The 21,522-nt window shown below is 57.3% G+C and overlaps 1 protein-coding gene across 2 annotated transcripts in view; it reads left to right on the top strand.

Annotated features, from left to right (window-relative positions):
• Positions 1-21,522, top strand: part of uba6 (ubiquitin like modifier activating enzyme 6) — a 172,896-nt gene that overhangs the window by 1,015 nt on the left and 150,359 nt on the right. The gene's annotated exons all lie outside the window — the stretch shown is intronic.

Here is a 21,522-nt window from a genome sequence, read left to right as displayed (position 1 = left end):
CCCTCACCACCTCAATCCCTCACCACCTCAACCCCCCTCAATCCCCCCATACTCACATCACCTCAATCCCTCCTATCACCTCAATCCCCCCTCACATCACCTCAATCCCCCCTCACTCACATCACCTCAATCTCCCCTCACTCTCATCACTCGCCTCAATCCCCCCTCACTCACATCACTCCCCTCAATCTCTCACTCTCATCACTCGCCTCAATCCTCCTCACTCACATCACTCCCCTCAATCTCTCACACTTATCACTCCCCTCAATCCCCCTCACTCACATCACTCGCCTCAATCTCTCACTCACGTCACTCCCCTCAATCCCTCACTCACATCACTCCCCTCAATCCCTCAAGTCACTCCCCTCAATCCCTTAAGCACATCACTCGCCTCAATCCCTCACTCACGTCACTCACCTCAATCCCTCACTCACATCACTCGCCTCAATTCCTTGCTCGTCACTCACCTCAATCCCTCACTCACTTCACTTGCCTCAATCCCTCGCATGTCACGCGCCTCAATCCCCCCTCACTCACGTCACTCGCCTCAATCCTTCACACTCATCACTCACCTCAATCCCTCACTCACGTCACTCACCTCACTCCCTCACTCACGTCACTCCCCTCAATCCCTCACTCACGTCACTCCCCTCAATCCCTCACTCACGTCACTCCCCTCAATCCCTCACAAGTCACTCACCTCGATCCCTCACATCACTCGCCTCGATCCTTTGCTCGTCACTCGCCACGATCCCTCACTCACGTCACTCGCCTCGATCCCTCACTCACGTCACTCGCCCCGGTCCCTCCATCCCGTCACTCGCCCCGGTCCCTCGGTCCCGTCACTCGCCCCGGTCCCTCGGTCCCGTCACTCGCCCCGGTCCCTCGGTCCCGTCGCTCGCCGCGGTCCCTCGGTCCCGTCGCTCGCCCCGGTCCCTCGGTCCCGTCGCTCGCCTCGGTCCCGTCGCTCGCCCCGGTCCCTCGGTCCCGTCGCTCGCCGCGGTCCCTCGGTCCCGTCGCTCGCCCCGGTCCCTCGGTCCCGTCGCTCGCCCCGGTCCCTCGGTCCCGTCGCTCGCCCCGGTCCCTCGGTCCCGTCGCTCGCCCCGGTCCCTCGGTCCCGTCGCTCGCCCCGGTCCCTCGGTCCCGTCGCTCGCCCCGGTCCCTCGGTCCCGTCGCTCGCCCCGGTCCCTCGGTCCCGTCGCTCGCCCCGGTCCCTCGGTCCCGTCGCTCGCCCCGGTCCCTCGGTCCCGTCGCTCGCCCCGGTCCCTCGGTCCCGTCGCTCGCCCCGGTCCCTCGGTCCCGTCGCTCGCCCCGGTCCCTCGGTCCCGTCGCTCGCCTCGGTCCCGTCGCTCGCCTCGGTCCCGTCACTCGCCCCGGTCCCGTCCCTCGCCCCGGTCCCTCGGTCCCGTCCCTCGCCCCGGTCCCTCGGTCCCGTCCCTCGCCCCGGTCCCTCGGTCCCGTCCCTCGCCCCGGTCCCTCGGTCCCGTCCCTCGCCCCGGTCCCTCGGTCCCGTCCCTCGCCCCGGTCCCTCGGTCCCGTCCCTCGCCCCGGTCCCTCGGTCCCGTCCCTCGCCCCGGTCCCTCGGTCCCGTCCCTCGCCCCGGTCCCTCGGTCCCGTCCCTCGCCCCGGTCCCTCGGTCCCGTCCCTCGCCCCGGTCCCTCGGTCCCGTCCCTCGCCCCGGTCCCTCGGTCCCGTCCATCGCCCCGGTCCCTCGGTCCCGTCCCTCGCCCCCGTCCCTCGCCCCCGTCCCTCGCCCCGGACCCTCGCCCCGGACCCTCGCCCCCGGACCCTCGCCCCCGTCCCTCGCCCCCGTCCCTCGCCCCCGTCCCTCGCCCCCGTCCCTCGCCCCCGTCCCTCGCCCCCGTCCCTCGCCCCCGTCCCTCGCCCCCGTCCCTCGCCCCCGTCCCTCGCCCCCGTCCCTCGCCCCCGTCCCTCGCCCCCGTCCCTCGCCCCCGTCCCTCGCCCCCGTCCCTCGCCCCCGTCCCTCGCCCCCGTCCCTCGCCCCCGTCCCTCGCCCCCGTCCCTCGCCCCCGTCCCTCGCCCCCGTCCCTCGCCCCCGTCCCTCGCCCCCGTCCCTCGCCCCCGTCCCTCGCCCCCGTCCCTCGCCCCCGTCCCTCGCCCCCGTCCCTCGCCCCCGTCCCTCGCCCCCGCTCCCTCGCCCCCGCTCCCTCGCCCCCGCTCCCTCGCCCCCGCTCCCTCGCCCCCGTCCCTCGCCCCCGTCCCTCGCCCCCGTCCCTCGCCCCCGTCCCTCGCCCCCGGTCCCTCGGTCCCGTCCCTCGCCCCGGTCCCTCGGTCCCGTCGCTCGCCCCGGTCCCTCGGTCCCGTCGCTCGCCTCGGTCCCGTCGCTCGCCTCGGTCCCGTCGCTCGCCCCGGTCCCTCGGTCCCGTCACTCGCCTCGGTCCCGTCCCTCGCCCCGGTCCCTCGGTCCCGTCCCTCGCCCCGGTCCCTCGGCCCCGGTCCCTCGGTCTCGGTCCCGTCCCTCGCCCCGGTCCCTCGGTCCCGTCCCTCGCCCCCGTCCCTCGCCCCCGTCCCTCGGTCCCCTCCCTCGCCCCCGTCCCTCGCCCCCGTCCCTCGGTCCCGTCCCTCGCCCCCGTCCCTCGGTCCCGTCGCTCGCCCCGGTCCCTCGGTCCCGTCGCTCGCCTCGGTCCCGTCGCTCGCCTCGGTCCCGTCGCTCGCCTCGGTCCCGTCGCTCGCCTCGGTCCCGTCGCTCGCCCCGGTCCCTCGGTCCCGTCACTCGCCTCGGTCCCGTCCCTCGCCCCGGTCCCTCGGTCCCGTCCCTCGCCCCGGTCCCTCGGTCCCGTCCCTCGCCCCGGTCCCTCGGTCCCGTCCCTCGCCCCGGTCCCTCGGTCCCGTCCCTCGCCCCGGTCCCTCGGTCCCGTCCCTCGCCCCGGTCCCTCGGTCCCGTCCCTCGCCCCGGTCCCTCGCCCCGGTCCCTCGGTCCCGTCCCTCGCCCCGGTCCCTCGGTCCCGTCCCTCGCCCCGGTCCCTCGGTCCCGTCCCTCGCCCCGGTCCCTCGGTCCCGTCCCTCGCCCCGGTCCCTCGGTCCCGTCCCTCGCCCCGGTCCCTCGGTCCCGTCCCTCGCCCCGGTCCCTCGGTCCCGTCCCTCGCCCCGGTCCCTCGGTCCCGTCCCTCGCCCCGGTCCCTCGGTCCCGTCCCTCGCCCCGGTCCCTCGGTCCCGTCCCTCGCCCCGGTCCCTCGGTCCCGTCCCTCGCCCCGGTCCCTCGGTCCCGTCCCTCGCCCCGGTCCCTCGGTCCCGTCCCTCGCCCCGGTCCCTCGGTCCCGTCCCTCGCCCCGGTCCCTCGGTCCCGTCCCTCGCCCCGGTCCCTCGGTCCCGTCCCTCGCCCCGGTCCCTCGGTCCCGTCCCTCGCCCCGGTCCCTCGGTCCCGTCCCTCGCCCCGGTCCCTCGGTCCCGTCCCTCGCCCCGGTCCCTCGGTCCCGTCCCTCGCCCCGGTCCCTCGGTCCCGTCCCTCGCCCCGGTCCCTCGGTCCCGTCCCTCGCCCCGGTCCCTCGGTCCCGTCCCTCGCCCCGGTCCCTCGGTCCCGTCCCTCGCCCCGGTCCCTCGGTCCCGTCCCTCGCCCCGGTCCCTCGGTCCCGTCCCTCGCCCCGGTCCCTCGGTCCCGTCCCTCGCCCCGGTCCCTCGGTCCCGTCCCTCGCCCCGGACCCTCGGTCCCGTCCCTCGCCCCGGTCCCTCGCCCCGGTCCCTCGCCCCGGTCCCTGGCCCCGGTCCCTGGCCCCGGTCCCTGGCCCCGGTCCCTGGCCCCGGTCCCTGGCCCCGGTCCCTGGCCCCGGTCCCTGGCCCCGGTCCCTGGCCCCGGTCCCTCGCCCCGGTCCCTCGCCCCGGTCCCTCGCCCCGGCCCCTCGCCCCGGCCCCTCGCCCCGGCCCCTCGCCCCGGCCCCTCGCCCCGGCCCCTCGGCCCGCGTCCCTCGCCCCGGTCCCTCGGCCCGCGTCCCTCGCCCCGGTCCCGCGTCCCTCGGCCCGCGTCCCTCGCCCCGGTCCCTCGGCCCGCGTCCCTCGCCCCGGTCCCTCGGCCCGCGTCCCTCGCCCCGGTCCCTCGGCCCGCGTCCCTCGCCCCGGTCCCTCGGCCCGCGTCCCTCGCCCCGGTCCCTCGGCCCGCGTCCCTCGCCCCGGTCCCGCGTCCCTCGCCCCGCGTCCCCGCCCCGCTCCCTCGGCCCGCGTCCCTCGGCCCGCGTCCCTCGCCCCGGTCCCTCGGCCCGCGTCCCTCGGCCCGCGTCCCTCGGCCCGCGTCCCTCGGCCCGCGTCCCTCGGCCCGCGTCCCTCGGCCCGCGTCCCTCGGCCCGCGTCCCTCGTCCCGGTCCCTCGGCCCGCGTCCCTCGCCCCGGTCCCTCGGCCCGCGTCCCTCGCCCCGGTCCCTCGGCCCGCGCCCCTCGCCCCGGTCCCTCGGCCCGCGCCCCTCGCCCCTTTCCCTCGGCCCGCGCCCCTCGCCCCTTTCCCTCGGCCCGCGCCCCTCGCCCCTTTCCCTCGGCCCGCGCCCCTCGCCCCGGTCCCTCGGCCCGCGCCCCTCGCCCCGGTCCCTCGGCCCGCGCCCCTCGCCCCGGTCCCTCGGCCCGCGCCCCTCGCCCCGGTCCCTCGGCCCGCGCCCCTCGGCCCTCGCCCCGGTCCCTCGGCCCGCGCCCCTCGCCCCGGTCCCTCGGCCCGCGCCCCTCGCCCCGGTCCCTCGGCCCCCGCTCCCTCGGCCCGCGCCCCTCGCCCCGGTCCCTCGGCCCGCGCCCCTCGCCCCGGTCCCTCGGCCCGCGCCCCTCGCCCCGGTCCCTCGGCCCTCGCCCCGGTCCCTCGGCCCCGGTCCCTCGGCCCCGGTCCCTCGGCCCGCGCCCCTCGGCCCGCGCCCCTCGGCCCGCGCCCCTCGCCCCGGTCCCTCGGCCGCGCCCCTCGCCCCGGTCCCTCGGCCCGCGCCCCTCGCCCCGGTCCCTCGGCCCGCGCCCCTCGCCCCTCGCCCCGGTCCCTCGGCCCGCGCCCCTCGCCTCGGCCCGCGCCCCTCGCCCCGGTCCCTCGGCCCGCGCCCCTCGCCCCGGTCCCTCGGCCCTCGCCCCGGTCCCTCGGCCCGCGTCCCTCGCCCCGGTCCCTCGCCCCGGTCCCTCGGCCCGCGCCCCTCGGCCCTCGCCCCGGTCCCTCGGCCCGCGTCCCTCGCTCGCGTCCCTCGGCCCGCGTCCCTCGCCCGCGTCCCTCGCCCGCGTCCCTCGCCCGCGTCCCTCGCCCCGGCCCCTCGCCCCGGCCCCGCGTCCCTCGCCCCGGCCCCTCGCCCCGGTCCCTCGCCCCGATCCCTCGCTCGCTCACATCAGTTGTCGCAATCCCAGATCACTAATGTCACTCATCTAAATCTAGCCTCACTGCATCACCAGGCTCTCAATCCAGCCTGAATAAAATCACTCATTGCAATCCAGTCTCACCACCCACTAATGTTGTTTGCTCTCTCCTTTGGTCTTAGTATGCACTGGCGGAGGAAGGTTGCATCTGAACTTTCTCTTCCCATCAGGCTGAATTCATCCTACCCAAATTACGACTCGTGTACTGACACACTTACACACATTGAACTCTGTTGATGACAAAAGTTGCAGTGATTTCTTTTGAACCCTTGTCCTCAGTTACAAATCCATTCATAGTCTTGCTTCACCCTTACCCTATAACCACTCAACCCTACATCCCAGCTCACCCCTCTTTTCTGACTGGCCTACTGTGTACACCCCTCCCCGCCCCCTGTCAGTTGCAGACTCTCCAGCCATCGCGGCCCTGCATTCTAGAGCTCTCTGCCTGGCTGCTCTCTACCTGCAAATGTCTGCTCAAAAACAACTTGCTTTGCCGTCCCTTTGGTCACTTCCCTTAACCCTTCTCTTTGCTCTGCCACCCCCTTTTTGAGAATCACCTTGAAACACAGTTGTACTCCCGCTCCCCCTTACAGTCACAGTACTTCAGGGCTTCCTTCATAACAGGCAAATGCCAGATGGGACTCCTCATTTCACACACTATACCTCATTTAATAATCGAAAAATGTATTGGATTAAAATGAATGTGTTGCAGAAAAACTACTGCACTGTATAACATTTTGGCCAGATTCTGGGAATGCTCTTTGTCCTTCTGAACAGTACAGCAGTCTATTGTTACTGCAAAGTGACTTAATATTGATTCACGATTGTCAGTTTTCAACATGTGCAGAGTTCCTGATTCTGGCATCTTGAATAAGTTGTATTATTTACAAGGAATGTGCAATCTATACTGGATCTGTATAAGTATTGAGAAAAGTGGACTGAAAGCAAAAGGCCAAATCAACAACAACAACTTGCATTTATATAGCACCTTTAACATAGTAAAACATCCCAAAGCGCTTCACAGGAGTATTATAAAACAAAATTTGACACTGATCCACATAAGGAGATATTAGGGCAGATGACCAAAAGCTTGGTCAAAGATGTATGTTTTAAGGAACGTCTTAAAGGAGGAGAGAGAAGTATAAAGGTTGTACACTGTCCTTTATTTGTCAGGAAACCAAGGAAAGAGATCGTTCAACTGGTAAGAATTGTTAATGACAAGTATCTATCAGGGTTAGGAATCTGTTTTGAAGTCTTATTTTACAAAATGTCCATATTTGTAAGGCTCCTCCGTGGACTCTTGTCCACCTTCCAATTTGTTCAGTAAACAGTAGGACAAATATGCTAAGCTTACCACAGCCAGTGCTTCCCCTTAGAGTGGGCCGATCGATAACACTGATATCGATGAAATTACAGCAGAATTTTCCACATTTTGTTTTGTGGGAGACCCCCTTGCAAACATTGACACATTTCTGGGGATCGTCCTGTCCTAAGTTATGTAACATAGTGACATTTACCCAAAGGAAATCAGTGCTATCATTGCATTAAAAAACTGACAGTAGAAATAACGTCAGTAAGTCCAGGAAGTAAAATGGAAATTCGATGTGTTCAGGGATCTGCTGCGACCCCTCGTGGACCTTCCGTGGTTCAAGGACCCCCGTTGGAAAAACTAAGGGTAGAAAGAACCTGCATTTATATATAGAGCCTTATCACATCTTCAGGATGTTCCAAAGTACTTCACATTCAATCAAATACTCTTTGAAGTGCAGTCACTGTTGTTGTTTGGGCAAAACTGTTGTTGAAGCAGAAAGTAACTGTGTAGTTTACAGGTATTAATGGAAAAGCAATACAAACGGGCCTGCAAATGGCCAAAAATCTATGCCTAAGTGTTTTGTTTTTCAGTCTTGGTAATGGCTTTCCATTAATAGTTCTAATCTGGACAGTTACTGCTCTGACTCGGGTTGTTGGAAGAAAGGCTGGCATTCACTATGGAGAAGGACGATGTAGACATAGAAATAGGGCGGGGGGACTGTGATATGTTCGAACATATTAACATCGAGAGGGAGGAGGTATTGGCGGTTTTAGCTGGCCTAAAAATGGATAAATCCCCAGGCCCGGATGAAATGTATCCCAGGCTGCTGTGTGAGGCAAAGGAAGAGATTGCGGGGGCTCTAACACATATATTCAGGACCTCTCTGGCCACAGGGGATGTGCCAGAGGACTGGAGAACCGCTAATGTAGTACCATTATTCAAGAAGGGAAGTAGGGAAAAACCGGGGAACTACAGGCCAGTGAGCCTAACATCAGTGGTAGGAAAATTATTGGAAAAAATTCTGAGGGACAAAATTGGTCTCCACTTGGAGAGGCAAGGATTAATCAGGGATAGTCAACATGGCTTTGTCAAGGGAAGATCATGTCTGACTAATTTGATTGAATTTTTTGAGGGGGTGACTAGGTGTGTGGATGAGGGTAACGCAGTGAATGTGGTATACATGGATTTCAGTAAGGCCTTCGATAAAGTCCCGCACAGGAGACTGGTCAAGAAGGTAAGAGCCCATGGAATCCAGGGTGCCTTGGCACATTGGATACAAAACTGGCTTAGTGGCAGAAGGCAGAGGGTGATGGTCGAAGGTTGTTTTTGTGACTGGAAGCCTGTGGCCAGTGGGGTACCACAGGGATCGGTGCTGGGTCCCTTGCTGTTTGTGGTCTACATTAATGACTTGGATATGAATGTAAAAGGTATGATCAGTAAGTTCGCGGATGATACAAAAATTGGTAGGGTGGTAAATAGCAAGGAGGGTAGCCTCAGTCTGCAGGACGATATAGATGGGTTGGTCAGATGGGCGGAACAGTGGCAAATGGAATTTAACCCGGAAAAGTGCGAGGTGATGCACTTTGGGGGGGACTAACAAGGCAAGGGAATACACAATGAATGGTAAGACCCTAGGCAAGACGGAGGGTCAGAGGGATCTGGGTGTGCAAGTACACAGATCCCTGAAGGCGGCGGAACAGGTGGATAAGGTGGTAAAAAAGGCATATGGGATACTTGCCTTCATTAGCCGAGGCATTGAATATAAGAGCAAGGAGGTTATGATGGAGCTGTATAAAACACTGGTTAGGCCACAGCTGGAATACTGTGTGCAGTTCTGGTCGCCACACTACAGGAAGGATGTGATCGCGTTGGAGAGGGTGCAGAGGAGGTTCACCAGGATGTTACCAGGGCTGGAGCGCTTCAGCTATGAAGAGAGACTGGGCAGATTGGGTTTGTTTTCCTTGGAGCAGAGGAGGCTGAGGGGGGACATGATTGAGGTGTACAAAATTATGAGGGGCATAGATAGGATGGATGCTGAGGAGCTTTTTCCCTTAGTAGAGGGGTCAATAACTAGGGGGCATAGATTCAAGGTAAAGGGCGGGAGGTTTAGAGGGGATTTGAGAAAGAACTTTTTCACCCAGAGGGTGGTTGGAGTCTGGAACTCACTGCCTGAAAGGGTTGTGGAGGCAGGAACCCTCACAACATTTAAGAAGCATTTGGATGAGCACTTGAAATGCCACAGCATACAAGGCTACGGACCAAATGCTGGAATATGGGATTAGATCAGACAGGGCTTGATGGCCGGCGCGGACACGATGGGCCGAAGGGCCTCTATCCGTGCTGTATAACTCTATGACTATTTTCATTGGCTGATTTGAAATCTTTGAAGCAAAATCGTTAAGCGGTTTTCTGTCAGATATGCTTCAAACTTTTTGTTTTTGGAATTTTGAACAACATATTCTGCAGCATATTCAGTGGGTTAAAACAGTTCTCTTGTGAGCGTATGAAAGCTTTGAGTCAACTCTTGAATTTCTTTTCTTGTTTGGTTACCTCAGAAATGGCAGGTGATTGTAGTCATTTGCTTTTCTTCCTTGGTTTTCTCTCCTGAAAGTGGTGACATACAAATTGGGGTAGAGGTTCAGGGGCACTAACAACCCTTCTTTGCCCAGTCTTCATGTGTGAGCCTAGGCAATGAGAGTTGACAGCCTCTTCGACTGTGGGACCCTCACAGGTGAACTCTGACCTGTCCCTGGTTAACATACACTCATGTACAGTTTCGATTAAGGATCAGTGGACAGGTATGGGAATAGGTTGAATTGTTATTGTTTGCTTCCCTCGTCCACTGATGCCAAGGCCAATTGTAGCATCCACATTACCACCCAGTTTAGATAAGCTCAAGAAAAGAGCAGAGATTGAACCTGTTTTCCTACATTGAAGGCGCTATATAAATGCAAGTTGTGTTTGTTTCCTGGCTAATTGGGAGCCATTTTTTGTTTTAAATGTGATCCTTAATGTAGATGGAGATGGGAATGGGTGGCCCAATCAGTTAGCACATTTTCTTTTTCACATCCAGGACCAGGGTTTGAATCCATACTGGACCAAAGAACTAAAAGTTACATCTGTCTGCTGGCTGTAAGGGTTCTATTTGAAATGACTTTGGGTAGTCTTCTCTACCCAAGTTTGAGCATTTCCTCAGCAACAGCACTGGGGAAAATGGATGCGTGCTGACTAGGCCAGCAGCTCGGGAGATTACTGGAAGTGGGATACATTCTTAACAGGAAGCTTCAGCAAAATTGAGTGTAAAATAAGACAGCCAACTTTAACTGGAAAATCAATACATATTCCATCTTCACAAGTGCCTTTTTGGAAGCATTTTTTGATGAGTAATTGACTTTGGCTTTGTTGGCAATGATATTGAGGTACCTTTAGTGCTTGCCTTTCCATCTTACGCATAATCCTGTGTTGTAGTGTCATAGAGTTATACAGCACCGATAGAGGCCCTTCGGCCCATCGTGTCCGCGCCAGCCATCAAGCCCTGTCTGATCTAATCCCATATTCCAGCATTTGGTCCGTAGCCTTGTATGCTATGGCATTTCAAGTGCTCATCCAAATGCTTCTTAAATGTTGTGAGGGTTCCTGCCTCCACAACCCTTTCAGGCAGTGAGTTCCAGATTCCAACCACCCTCTGGGTGAAAAAGTTCTTCCTCAAATCCCCTCTAAACCTCCCGTCCTTTACCTTGAATCTATGCCCCCTAGTTATTGACCCCTCTACTAAGGGAAAAAGCTCCTCAGCATCCATCCTATCTATGCCCCTCATAATTTTGTACACCTCAATCATGTCCCCCCTCAGCCTCCTCTGCTCCAAGGAAAACAAACCCAATCTGCCCGGTCTCTCTTCATAGCTGAAGCGCTCCAGCCCCGGTAACGTCCTGGTGAACCTCCTCTGCACCCTCTCCAACGCGATTACATCCTTCCTGTAGTGTGGCGACCAGAACTGCACACAGTATTCCAGCTGTGGCCTAACCAGTGTTTTATACAGTTCCATCATAACCTCCTTGCTCTTATATTCAATGCCTCGGCTAATGAAGGCAAGTATCCCATATGCCTTTTTTACCACCTTATCCACCTGTTCCGCCGCCTTCAGGGATCTGTGTACTTGCACACCCAGATCCCTCTGACCCTCCGTCTTGCCTAGGGTCTTACCATTCATTGTGTATTCCCTTGCCTTGTTAGTCCCCCCCAAAGTGCATCACCTCGCACTTTTCCGGGTTAAATTCCATTTGCCACTGTTCCGCCCATCTGACCAACCCATCTATATCGTCCTGCAGACTGAGGCTACCCTCCTCGCTATTTACCACCCTACCAATTTTTGTATCATCCGCGAACTTACTGATCATACCTTTTACATTCATATCCAAGTCATTAATGTAGACCATGATGCGCTATCAATTACTCATAAATGACTGAGAGTTAAGAGAGTAACTAAAGGCTTTTATTAACAAAAGAATGAAGGTCTGCCTCGAGTGGTCGACCGGTCCAGAATACAAAGGGGCTGGGGAGCAGTCACCTTTATACTAGGACTTGTGGGAGGAGTCAGCCGAGGCATGTCCAGGCATGTACACAGTGGAATACAAACAGTGGTTTACCACATTCACCCCTTGTTTAAAATTGAGTCCGGCGGGGTGAAGTGTATTAAAAGTTAGTGTATTGGAGTCTCTCCGGAGGTCTTGTCTGCCGCTGTGATCGGCGTGGCGACGGCAGGGGTAGTGGAGCTTCCGGCGTCGAGTCCCGCGTAGGCTGTGGCACAGGCGTGTCGTCCTCGTAGGTGTCGAGCGGGTCGCTGGGCCCAGGCCTGCCGTCTGCTGGGGCTGGATATCGGATCGTGGGGGGGGGGGTGGTAGTGAGTAGTGGGTTACTGCGGCCCCCGAGGGTGCAAGGTCTCTTATGGAGACTGTGTCCTCCCGCCCGTCCGGGTATGCAATGTAAGCATACTGGGGGTTGGCGTGGAGGAGGTCGACCCTCTCGACCAGGGGGTCCGTTTTATGGGTCCTCACGTGCCTTCTCAGTAGGACCGGCCCTGGGGACGTCAGCCATGGCGGTAGCGATGTCCCCGATGTGGACTTCCTTGGGAAGACAAACATTTTCTCATGAGGGGTGGCGTTAGTGGCAGTGCAGAGCAGTGACTGAATAGAGTGGAGCGCATCGGGGAGCACATCCTGCCAGCGGGAGGTTGGAAGGCCCCTAGACTTTAAGGCTAGCAGGGCGGCCTTCCAAACTGTCGCATTTTCTCTTTCCACCTGTCCGTTCCCCCGGGGGTTGTAACTGGTGGTCCTGCTTGTGGCAATACCCCTAGTTAGCAGGTACTGACGGAGTTCGTCGCTCATAAACGATGAGCCCCGGTCGCTATGGATATAGCTGGGGAAACCGAACAGGGTGAAGAGGTCGTTCAGACATTTAATGACCGTGGCACTGGTCATGTCCGGGCAGGGGATGGCGAACGGGAAACGGGAGTACTCATCAATAATATTGAGGAAGTACACATTGCGGTCGGAGGAGGGGAGAGGCCCTTTAAAATCAACGCTCAGGCGCTCGAAGGGGCGAGTGGCTTTTATCAGGTGGGCCCTGTCTGGTCTATAAAAGTGCGGTTTGCACTCAGCGCAGACTTGGCAGTTCCTGGCCATGGTCCTGACCTCCTCAATAGAGTAAGGCAGGTTGCGGGCCTTGATGAAGTGGAAGAACCTGGTGACCCCCGGGTGGCAGAGGTCATTGTGGAGGGCCCGCAGTCTATCGATCTGCGCGCTGGCGCAGGTGCCACGCGATAGCGCATCCGGGGGTTCATTGAGCTTCCCGGGCCGGTACAAGATCTCGTAATTGTAGGTGGAAAGTTCGATTCTCCACCTCAAGATCTTGTCGTTTTTGATTTTGCCCCTCTGCTTGTTGTTAAACATGAAAGCAACTGAACGTTGGTCAGTGAGCAGGGTAAATCGTTTTCCGGCCAGGTAGTGCCTCCAAAGACGCACAGCCTCCACAATCGCCTGGGCCTTCTTCTCAACAGCGGAGTGTTTGGTCTCCGGGCCTTGGAGGGTTCGTGAAAAGAAGGCCACGGGTCTCCCCGCCTGATTGAGGGTAGCGGCCAGGGCAAAGTCGGACGCGTCGCTTTCCACCTGGAAGGGGATGGATTCGTCCACTGCGTGCATGGTGGCTTTGGCAATGTCTTCCTTGATACGGTGGAAGGCTAAGCGGGCCTCTGCCGTCAAGGGAAAAGAGGTGGACTTGATCAGCGGATGGGCCTTGTCCGCATAGTAGGGGACCCACTGGGCATAATAGGAGAAAAACCCTAGGCACCTCTTCAGGGCCTTGAGGCAGTGGGAGTTCCATAAGGGGACGCATCCGGTCGGGGTCGGGGCCGATGACTCCGTGTTCCACAACACAGCCAAGGATGGCGAGGCGGTTTGTGCGGAATATGCACTTCTCCTTGTTATATGTCAGGTTCAGGAGTTGGGCGGTGCGGAGGAATTTTTCGAGGTTTGCGTCATGGTCCTGCAAGTCACGGCCGCAGATGGTCACATTGTCCAGATATGGGAAAGTGGCCTGCAACGCATTTTGATCTACCATCCGGTCCATCTCCCTTTGGAAGACGGAGACCCCGTTGGTGACGCCAAAGGGAACCCTAAGGAAGTGATAGAGGCGGCCGTTTGCCTCAAAGGCAGTATACTGGCGGTCCTCAGGGCGGATAGGGAGCTGGTGGTACGCTGATTTCAGGTCAATGGTCGAGAAGACGCGGTACTGCGCGATCTGGTTGACCATATCAGCTATGCGGGGGAGTGGGTAGGCGTCCAGCAGGGTGTAGCGATTTATTGTCTGGCTGTAGTCGATGACCAGGCGCTGCTTCTCGCCGGTCTTAACGACCACAACCTGGGCTCGCCAGGGGCTGGTGCTGCCCTCAATAATCCCTTCCTTCAGGAGCCGCTCCACTTCGGTTTTAATGAAAACCCTGTCCCCGGCACTGTATCGCCTGCTCTTTGTGGCGATGGGCTTACAGTCGGGGGTGAGGTTAGCAAACAGTGGGGGTGACTCTGAGTGTGGAGAGGTTGCACCTGGTGCGCGGCGGGCAATTTGGGAGCTGCTGGCTGCGGACTGTGAGTGGGGGTAGGGGTCCACCGTACGCCATCGTAACACTTTTAAGGTGGCACTGAAAATCTAACCCCAGCAGGACGGCAGCGCAGAGGTCGGGCAGGACCAGAAGTTTAAAATGATCGTACACGGTCCCGTCTACTACGAGTGTCACTACGCAGTAGCCGCCGATGTCCGCCGACTGGGACTCGGAGGCCATAGAAATCCGCTGGTGCGCAGGCAGGACTGGGAGAGAGCAACGCCGCACCATGTCGGGGTGGATGCAGCTCTCCGTGCTCCCAGAGTCAAAAAGGCAGATTGTATCGTGGCCATTTACCTTAATGTCCATTGTGGAGCTGGCCAGCTGGTGCGGTCTCGCTTGGTCCAGTGTAACGGATGCCAGCGTAGGGGTCGGTGTGTCGCTGCGGGTATCAGATGAGGCGGTGTTGGGGGCCTGCTGCGTTCCGGCTGTCGTCCAAGATGGCGGCGTCCATGATCCCCATGTGGCTGGAGGCGTCCAAAATGGCTGCTGTACCGGTGGTTCGCACATGGCCGGGGAGGCCCAAGATGGCGGCCCGCATGGCCCACACGCGGCGCTGCTGGGGTTCGGGGTGGCTTTGGCCCTGCAGACGTTAGCGTAGTGTCCCTTCTTCCCGCAGCCCGAGCAGATCGCGTTTTTCGCCGGGCAGCGCGCTCTGGGGTGTTTTGCCTGGCCACAGAAGTAGCATTTCTGGCCTTGGGACACTGCTGCGGTAGTTGGGCCGTGGCTGGGGTGGCACGGCGCTATGAGGCGGTCCTACCGTGTCCCAGGCTGTCATTCCCTGCGTCGTCCACGGTGCAGAGGAGTAGGCATCCATGCCCCGGTAGGCTGCATCCAGTGATAGTGCGAGTTCAGAGGCCTTGTTGAGGTCGAGGTCACTCTGCTCCAACAGTCGCTGTCGGGTGTAATTGGATCTGTGGCCCGCTACAAAAGCGTCCCGGATAAGTTCCTCTGTGTACACGGCGGCCTTTACATCCTTACAACCACAGGCCCGGCCAAGCACAGACAGTGCCTGAAGGTATTCCACGGTCGATTCCCCAGGTTGTTGTTTACGACTCCCCAGAAGGTGCCTGGCATACACTTCGTTCACTGGGCGCGTGTACTGGTCCTTGAGGAGCTTGATAGCGTCCGCGTACGAGGTCGCGTCTTGGATGACCGAGTACACTCGGTGGTTCACTTTGGAGGTCAGGACATCCAGTTTGTCCTCGTCCGATTTGATTGCTGCGGAGGCGGTCAGGAATTTTTCGAAACACTTAAGCCAGTGAGTAAACTTGGTGGATGAGTCCGCCTCCCGATGATCTAAGTCCAGGCACGCTGGTGTGAGGATCTTCTCCATTATAAAAATTTTGTTAATAAAATTGATGCGCTATCAATTACTCATAAACGACTGAGAGTTAAGAGAGTAACTAAAGGCTTTTATTAACAAAAGAATGAAGGTCTGCCTCGAGTGGTCGACCGGTCCAGAATACAAAGTGGCTGGGGAGCAGTCACCTTTATACTAGGACTTGTGGGAGGAGTCAGCCGAGGCATGTCCAGGCATGTACACAGTGGAATACAAACAGTGGTTTACCACAGACCACAAACAGCAAGGGACCCAGTACCGATCCCTGTGGTACCCCACTGGCCACAGGCTTCCAGTCACAAAAACAACCTTCGACCATCACCCTCTGCCTTCTGTCACTAAGCCAGTTTTGTATCCAATGTGCCAAGGCACCCTGGATTCCATGGGCTCTTACCTTCTTGACCAGTCTCCTGTGCGGGACTTTATCGAAGGCCTTACTGAAATCCATATATACCACATCCACTGCGTTACCCTCATCCACACACCTAGTCACCCCCTCAAAAAATTCAATCAAATTAGTCAGACATGATCTTCCCTTGACAAAGCCATGTTGACTATCCCTGATTAATCCTTGCCTCTCCAAGTGGAGACAAATTTTGTCCCTCAGAATTTTTTCCAATAATTTTCCTACCACTGATGTTAGGCTCACTGGCCTGTAGTTCCCCGGTTTTTCCCTACTTCCCTTCTTGAATAATGGTACTACATTAGCAGTTCTCCAGTCCTCTGGCACATCCCCTGTGGCCAGAGAGGTGCTGAATATATGTGTTAGAGCCCCCGCAATCTCTTCCTTTGCCTCACACAGCAGCCTGGGATACATTTCATCCGGGCCTGGGGATTTATCCATTTTTAGACCAGCTAAAACCGCCAATACCTCCTCCCTCTCGATGTGAATATGTTCGAGCATATCACAGTCCCCCCGCCCTATTTCTATGTCTACATCGTCCTTCTCCATAGTGAAAACAGATGCAAAAAATTCATTTAGAACCCCTCCTACATCTTCCGGCTCCACACACACATTGCCACTTTTGTCCCTAATGGGCCCTATTTTTTCCTTAGTTATCCTCTTACCCTTAATATACTTATAAAACATCTTAGGATTTTCCTTTTTTGCTCGCCAGTGTTATTTCATGGCCCCTCCTTGATCTCCTAATTTCTTTTTTAAGTATCCCCCTGCACTTTTTGTACTCCTCTAGGGCTTCCTCCGTCTTTAGCCTTTTGTATCTGCCAAAAGCCCTCCTTTTTTTCCTAATCCATTCTCGTATATCCCCTGACATCCAAGGTTCCCTGTGGTTTTTGGAACCACCCTTGACCTTTACGGGAACATGTTGCCATTGTATGATCCCAATCTCCCTTCTGAAAGCCTCCCATTGCTCTGATGCGGATTTTCCTTCAAGTAGCTGATCCCAGTCCATTTTGGCCAGATCCTGCCTTATCCTATTAAAATCGGCCTTCCCCCAATTTAGAACCTTTATTTCCGGCCCATCCCTGTCCTTTTCCATGACCACCTTAAATCTTACCATATTATGGTCACTGTCACCAAAGTGCTCGCCTACTAGCACTTTTTCCACTTGGCCGGCCACATTCCCTAGAATTAGGTCCAGTACCGCCCCCTCTCTTGTAGGACTTTCTACATGCTGGCTCAAAAAGCTCTCCTGGATGCACTTTAAGAATTCTACACCCTCTGAGCCTTTCACACTCTGACTATCCCAGTTAATATTGGGGAAGTTGAAATCCCCCATTATTATTACCCTATTATTTGCATATTCCTCTGAGATTTGCCTACATATCTGTTCCTTTATCTCCCCCTGACTGTTTGGAGGCCTATAGTACACTCCCAGCAAAGTGCTTGCCCCCTTTTTGTTTTTAAGCTCCACCCATATGGCCTCATTAGAGGAACCTGCTAATATATCATCCCTCCTTACTGCAGTAATTGACTCCTTAATTAATATTGCGACACCCCCTCCTCTTATACCTCCCCCTCTGTCTCGCCTGAAGATTCTGTACCCCGGAATATTGAGCTGCCAGTCTTGCCCCTCCCTCAACCATGTCTCCGTGATAGCAACAATATCATACTCCCATGTGTTTATCAACACCTTCAGTTCATCCACCTTACGTGCAAGACTCCTTGCATTAAAATAGATGCCATCCAGCCTTGCCCCTATATATTTGCCCTGTCTACCAAGCTGACTTGTTTTTTTCTCTATAATTGGCAGCACATCACCCCCTATTTCAGCTCCCCTCTGTATCCCATCCCCCTGCCAAGTTAGTTTAAACCCCCCCCAACAGTGCTAGCAAACCTCCCCGCAAGGATATTTGTCCCGCTCTGGTTCAGGTGCAACCCGTCCGACTTGTACAAGTCCCACCTTTCCCAGAAGCAGGCCCAGTGATCCAGGAAAGTAAAACCCTCCCCCCTACACCAACTCTTTAGCCACGCATTCATCTGCTCTATCCTCCCATTCCTATACTCACTAGCACGTGGCACTGGGAGTAATCCAGAGATTACAACCTTTGAGGTCCTGCTCTTTAATCTGTTACCTAGCTCCCTAAATTCTTGATGCAGGACCTCATCCCCCTTCCTACCTATGTCGTTGGTCCCAATGTGGACCACGACCTCTGCCTGCTCACCCTCCCCCTTAAGAATGCCCTGTAGCCGCTCAGTGACATCCCTGACCCTGGCCCCAGGGAGGCAACAAACCATCCTGGAGTCACGTTTGGGGCCACAGAAACGCCTATCTGTTCCCCTTACGATAGAATCCCCTACCACTATTGCTCTCCCACTCTTTTTCCTCCCTTCCTGAGCAGCAGAAGCGTCCCTGGTGCCAGGAAGCTGGCTGCTGCTGCCTTCCCCTGGTGAGTCATCCCCCTCAACAGTATCCAACTTGGTATACCTGTTTGAAAGGGGGATGTCCGCAGGGGTTCCCTGCACTACCTGCCTGCCTTTGTTGCTCCGCCTGATGGTCACCCCCTGTGCTGCCCTACCCTGAGGCGTGAACAACTCGCTAAACGTGCTATCTACGACCCTCTCAGCATCGCGCATGCTCCAAAATTCATCCACCCGCAGCTCGAGTGCCGCAATGCGGTCTACAAGTAGCTGCAGCTGGATGCATTTCCCGCACACATGGTCGTCAGGGACACCGGCAGCGTCCCTGACTTCCCACATGGAGCAAGAGGAGCAGAACACGGGTCTGAACTCTCCTGCCATGACTTACTCCTTTTAATTAATTAAAAAATTTATTCAATACCCCAGTTACAGGTATACTCTAGGGCGCTTTATTTACCAACTATCCCCACTACACCACAGAAATTTAACACCACAGAATTCAAGCTTGTATTGAAAAGAGAGAAATACTCACCAACCAATCACTTACCTGCTCCCTGGTGACGTCACACTTGGATTACTTTTTACCTCTCTCCTGGAACCTGGATCGGTGCCTCTGACTGCTCGTTTTATACTCAGCCGCCTCGGGCTGCTCCCGCGCAGGTCCGCTGCTCCTCCGGTCTCGGGGCTGTGGGCCTCGGTGCCTCTGACTGCTCCTTTTATACTCAGCCGCCTCGGGCTGCTCCCGCGCAGGTCCGCTGCTCCTCCGGTCTCGGGGCTGTGGGCCTCGGTGCCTCTGACTGCTCCTTTTATACTCAGCCGCCTCGGGCTGCTCCCGCGCAGGTCCGCTGCTCCTCCGGTCTCGGGGCTGTGGGCCTCGGTGCCTCTGACTGCTCCTTTTATACTCAGCCGCCTCGGGCTGCTCCCGCGCAGGTCCGCTGCTCCTCCGGTCTCGGGGCTGTGGGCCTCGGTGCCTCTGATTGCTCCTTTTATACTCAGCCGCCTCGGGCTGCTCCCGCGCAGGTCCGCTGCTCCTCCGGTCTCGGGGCTGTGGGCCTCGGTGCCTCTGACTGCTCCTTTTATACTCCGCCGCCTCGGGCTGCTCCCGCGCAGGTCCGCTGCTCCTCCGGTCTCGGAGCTGTGGGCCTCGGTGCCTCTGACTGCTCCTTTTATACTCAGCCGCCTCGGGCTGCTCCCGCGCAGGTCCGCTGCTCCTCCGGTCTCGGGGCTGTGGGCCTCGGTGCCTCTGACTGCTCCCTTTTAAGCCTTCAAGCTCTCCCGCCTCGGGCTGCTCCCGCGCAGGTCCGCTGCTTCTCCGGTCTCATTGGCTTGTTGAGAGTCATAATCCCAACCAATGTCTGGCTTGAGGGCCATTGTTAGAAATGTTGCAATATATTGCGCCATAATAGGCCGCAGCTCTGTGCTAGCGATTCCTCACACCGTGAGCTCAAATCATGGTACTGGAGCAATTTCCTGGTTGGATGCTAGGCAGCTCCCCATTGGAAGAGAAAGATGAACTGTAGGGCTAAAAATTCTATTTTGTAAGTTCCCTTTCATGCTGTATGGAAACGGGGAGACGTCTGCCTCCGAATAGCATGCCGTCATCTCATTATGGCGAGGAAGTTGCATTGAATTCCAGCTTGATCAACATCTCACAGCCAAGAAGGCCATGAATGGAGGACCAGAACCACATGGAGGAACAAGTTACAGTACATTTACATAGTAACCTAGGAATAGGAGTAGGCCATTTAGCCCCTCGAACATGTTCCGCCATTTTGTTGATTATGATTGATCAGTACCTCAACTCCATTTACCCGCCTTTGCTCAATATCCCTTGATACCCTTACCTAACAAAAATGTATTGATTTCTGTCTTGATATTTAAATTGACCCAGCATCCATGGCCTTTTGGAGGAGAGAGTTCCAAATTTCTACTACTGTTTGTATGAAAGGTGCTTCTTGATTTCACTCCAGAATGGCCTAGTTCTAATGCCCCCTTGTTCTGGATTTCCCCCATCAAAGAAAATAGGTTCTCAGTACCTAACCTATTGAAACTCTTTATCATTTTAAAGGTCTTGATTAAATTACTCCTCCAACCATAACTCAAGGAAATACAAGTCAAGTTTATGCAACCTGTCCTCATATTTTAAGCCTCAGTCTCATTCTGGTGAATCTACGCAGTACCCCCCTCCAATGCCAATATACCCTTCCTGAGGTGTGGTGCTCAAAACTGAACACAGTACTCCAGTACCCCATGAGGTCTGACCAAGGCTCTGTACAATTGAAGCATAACTTTCTCACTTTTGTATTCCAACCCCTTTGGAATAAAGGTGAACATTGCATTAGCCTTTTTAATTACTTTTTGCACCTGTGCACTAGCTTTTAGTAATTTGTGTACATGAACACCCTTTGCTCCTCCACAGCTCCTAGTCTCTCACCAAAGTGGATGACCTCACATTTGCCCACATTGAACCCCATCTGCTACATTTTTGGCCACTCACTTTGCAACTTTCTGTTTCCATTTGCACAACTTACTGTGTCTCTTAACTTGGTGTCATCTGCAAACTTGGATATAAAGGCCTAGAAATTCAGTGGGCTGCGCCACCCGTTAGCGCCCAAAGAGGGCACTTAGTGGGTTTAATGCCACTGGCCTCTCCTCCCGCTAAATTTAGCGGGACGCTAATGGCGGTGCTAGCCGTTAGTGCTGCGCCACTACCGATGACATCATCGGTGTGCGCAGCGCCCTGCTACCGCCCCGATCACGAAATTTGGTGGCGCCCCCCTGCTTTGCGACCGGTTCAGGGGGGCCTACCTGCGGCGGTAGAGGCGCGGGGCGGCCATTTTTTTTGCTGGCCACCTGCCAGCACCTCTTCGCGCCGCCGACCCCGGCCTCCTGAGACCCCCCCCCACCGCGTTGTGCCGGCTGTGTCCCAGGAGCCCGGCACTTCTCCTCGGTGCCGGGCTCTTTTGCCGGCACTCCCGATCGCGCTGCAGCAGGCCCCTCCCCTTTAAGAAGGGGAGGAAGGCCTGCAGTACCGCAGTGCGCCGTGCTGCAGCGTGTGGCGCTGCGGCACGTTGCGCTGCGATTTTCAGTTGCAGTGCCCCAAGAGGGATGCGGGGCGCCTCGAGTAGCGCTGTGCTTCTGTCTGGGGCGCTGAAACTGAATTTCCGGTGGGCGTTCGCGACTCCTTCCGGGGCGGCACTTCCGGCGCCCTGGCGAGGTGCCAGTGAATTTCTAGGCCAAAGTGCTTTAATCCTTCTTCCAAGTCATTAATGGTGACAAGCTGATGCCCCAGTTTAGAATCCCGGGGAGCACCACTTGTCACATCTCGCCAATCAGAGAACGTTCCCTTTATCTCCCAACCAATTATTAACCCATGTCACAAGGTTACCTCACAATTTCATGTGCTTTCATTTTTGCTAATAATCTCTTGTACGGAACATTACCAAGTGCCTTCTGCAAGTCCATGTAGAAAACATCCATAGACACTCCACTATCCACCATGGAAGTAACCTCTTCAAAATTTGACACAATTAATCAGACATGAGCTACTCTTCACACATCCATGCTGACTCT

This window comes from Somniosus microcephalus, chromosome 1 (genome assembly GCF_052327205.1).
Source record: "Somniosus microcephalus isolate GS21.2 chromosome 1, FLI_Smic_1.0, whole genome shotgun sequence".
NCBI lineage: Eukaryota > Metazoa > Chordata > Chondrichthyes > Squaliformes > Somniosidae > Somniosus > Somniosus microcephalus.
This window is presented reverse-complemented; position numbering and strand designations above follow the sequence as displayed.